The sequence below is a fragment of the Austrofundulus limnaeus genome, unplaced genomic scaffold, assembly GCF_001266775.1.
Source record: "Austrofundulus limnaeus strain Quisiro unplaced genomic scaffold, Austrofundulus_limnaeus-1.0 Scaffold154, whole genome shotgun sequence".
In the NCBI taxonomy this organism is placed as follows: Eukaryota; Metazoa; Chordata; class Actinopteri; order Cyprinodontiformes; family Rivulidae; genus Austrofundulus; species Austrofundulus limnaeus.
Genome location: NW_013952556.1, coordinates 126,420 through 130,236, shown reverse-complemented (window position 1 = coordinate 130,236; position 3,817 = coordinate 126,420).

Here is a 3,817-nt window from a genome sequence, read left to right as displayed (position 1 = left end):
TCAGTCCTGATGTAAATGGCATCAGTTCCTGCCTGGTAATTGCTTTCTCGTAAGTTGTAAGCAGACAGCACCTCTCCTCCACCGACGATTGGTTTCCTTTGAAACCACTTCATGCTATGTTGAACATATTTGCCCCATAGCTTCAGCCGAGTTGCCTTCAAAGAGAGAATGTGTTTTTTCTTAGTTTGGTTTACAATTAGCTTGCATTGTGATCGGTAAAAACGTGTCTCTTTAGAGGTGCTGCATGTGTTTCCAAGTGTGATAGCTTGAAGGAGCGAGATAAGGCCTGTGTGTGGGAGGCGTGTGTCTTTGAGGGTCTGCAGTGCATCCACACACATTTGTACACGCATTACCAGCCTTCTGATTTCCTCTCAAATTCCACTGGTTTGCTCTCTCTCTCTCTCTCTCTTTTTTTCTTTTTTGCTACAGACATCTTTTCAGTGCTGTCTCTATCCTGTCCCCATTCTGGTTCCATCTCCGTGGCTTTGAACGAGGAGTCTGCAGAAATCGGGGGCCTTGCTAAAGGAATTAGACTGTGCGCTGGGAGATCGCTCAGATAATGAAATGGTGGGAGGTAGAAAAACTAATTTTCTCACTCGTGAGAGAGCGAGAAAGAGAGAGAGACATACTAATGTGGCCATTGAAAACAGCACTGAATAGCACTGACAAGAAAGAAAGAGACAATTCCAGAATCCAACAGTGTTATTTGATTTCAGCTCATGAGATAGGGCCGCACTAAAAAGGATGAAGTTTGGCACGGGCCTTAACCGTGCCGAATGGACTCGTCTCGAGGGGAAAACGATTGTTTTTCTGCCGTGTCCTCGTAGCGGAGCGCAGTGAGTGACAGTTTGCTTGTGTTTGGACAATGGCGAGGCTGGACTTGGCAGAGTGTGGGTGTGCTTGTTAAAAAATGCCTTCTGTGGAGGAGCTCTCAGAGCTCTTACAGCATTATTGACGTCAGCTACTTATGATGTCCTCTGTGTACCTGCGAGTGTGTGTGTGTGAGTGTGTGTGTAGGCCTCATGCATGAAAAAGAGTCAGACTAGCGTAAGAAGAGTTGAACGATGAGTCTGAAAACAAACAGAACAGAATGATGAAGCACACCCGTTTTATTAAATTTAAAGGGTTTAGGTGTAAACTGAATGTTAAACTAAAGGGTTTTTTTTCAGCTTTGTGCCTCAGTGCTTGCAAATTTTACAGCTCCTGCAAATCATTTCCATGGAATTGAATAATATGTTTTGTTTACTTTCTATTCAGTAGAATATGCAATTATTTCCAAATCCCCATGTCTCACAGGTGTAACAAAATATCTACATGCATACTTTTTTTTCTTTAACTAAAGCCCTAAAGATCATCACTTCATTACAATTCAAAAATTGTGGGAAAAAAATTAAGTCCACTTTTTTTTAATTTCTGGTGTTGTACAATTCAGGACATAATAAATTTTAACCAGGTTTAAAATAAAAAAAACTCCAGTGTTTATATATATATATATATATATACATATACATATATATAGCTTCCTCTGTCCTAATATTTACTACACAAAAACAAAAGTAAAATAAAACAATCTGTGTGGAAAAGCTCGGCACACTGTAAGTGTTTGTTGTATGACTTTCCTCTAACATGACTGTAGAGGTTTGCAGGCGTTTGTCTCTGTGCAGCTCTTTTAAGGTCTCACCACACCATTTTAATCCAGTTGTGGTCTGAACTTTAACCAAATCATTGAAAAACCTTTATTCTATTCTTTTTTTTCAGCCATTTTGTTTTATATGTGTTGCTGAGTTGGAATCAGCATTGAGTTGCATGACCCAGTCTGGGCGAAGCTTCAGTTTCTGGACACAAGGCCTTGTATTTAACTCTAAAGCACCTGGTAAATGGAGGAATATTCACTCAATGAACACTAACCATTGTACTTACTCCTCTATGCTTGACACTAGACATTTAGTGTTGACACTTTGTTGAAGTGGTTGTGCTGTGATGCCGTGTGTGCTTTATTTTAAAGATAAAGCTGTGCACCATGGGTAAACATCTCTACTTTAGTCTATTTTTAAAGGACATTGCTCAACAATTAAAATTAAGACTCAATTGGCTTCTCATCTACCTCCACAAAGGTCTGAAAATCAGCCACTGTCCCCTTTTGTTTATCCCACCTGTGAAAACATGTCTTTTACTATAAAATGATGGATGTGTACATGTTTGAAAATGGTCTTGTAGCCCCACAAATATTATTGAGCAGCAACAATCACTAGGTCACTGCTGATATCTTTTTTTGCCCTGGCATGTTCTTAAAACACACCAATGTGCTCCAGAACAAAACAAGTCCAGGTTCCTCCTTTTAGAGAGGTGATCAGCACCTGGCTGCTATTTCTCTACCTGAATCCAATGGAAGCAGCAAGAGTGGACTTAGTCCTTCACACAACATTTTTTTGACATTTGTGACAAATTTTACAACTTAGTAAAAAGCAGTTTGTTTGATATGTCTCTGAGCATTGGTGGTGGTGCTAAAACAACTTGCTAATTGGTAACATTAATCAATCATTTGGATGCAATGGGTCCAAGTTTTACATTGTTGTGCTAACTCTTTAGGAATAAGATATTGCTGGGAATAATCAGTTCCTAGCAGTGCATGTGAATCAGGTCAGTGTCACCACTTTGAACTTTATTTGTAATTATTTAAAAACATGTGCATAAATCAAGTTGTAAAGGGTGGTGTGATAAATCTGTGAAAACAAGTCCAAATTTAATTTCTGCTGCAGCTTTGACTTTTTACCCTGCTCTTAGCCTTTGACCTGCAGGTGTTGAAACCTCATTTTATCCTATTTGGAAAATGTATTTTTTAAATTTTAATTCTGAGCCGTGGACTGTGTTTTATAAAGCAGAAACTGTGGAGAATTTTTCTTATTWTAACCTGTCCTAATTTCCAAGGCTGCATATTTCTGCTCGTTTTTGTGAGCAGAAATAAAACATTTTCTAAATTGTCATGCTGTCTATTTTCTAAAAGCTTTTGCGCAACTCCATTTAATTAATTTTCTACCATGTATCAAAAATGTTTAACCTCCAGTTTCAACTAAAAACTAAATAAAGATTTGTTTAAAAATATTAACTTTAAAACCTTGCATTTCCAATCCTGTACCTCCCAGGTGATTCTATAAACACCTGATCAAAATCTGGGGACAAGTCGGCGATGTGGCTTAGATCTCATTTGCCATGTTAAAGTGTGTTAACAGGAGGAATTAGAACCGAATGAAACCACCAGAGATTCCCAACTCATCTAACTGTCAGGATGTTATTATGGAGTCCATATAAATGTGTAAGGTATCATGGGAGAGTGCGGTTATTGAATTACGCCAGAATTAACCCATTAGCTGGGAGGAATCAATCAGACTGCAGACGGCATCATAACTCGGCTCTGAAACAGCGTTTCCGTTTGTCACAGGCACGCTGACACCGTGCAGCACTGTTGTATGAAAAATCACTCCAGAAGCAATATGAATTGGTTTATAAGGTGACCTGCGGTAAAAATGCATTCCATGGATGAAAACTGTTTCATCTTCTGCATAGCTTTTTTTTTAACCACATAAAGAAAATCTTGTCTCTTTCTGCAGGAAATAAAGGGATTTAATTGGCCAGCTGTAAAAGGTCTGTCCAGTTTTGCACTTGAGGTTGACATTCTCCTTTTATACTTCTTTGGCTGCTAGCAAATGTTAAAACCTTGGAATTTGGCTCTGTCAGCACAATTGCACCAGTTTTAACCAGAGATAAGAACCACCATATGGATGTTCAATGTTAAGTTTTTTTTTTTCTATCTGTTTTT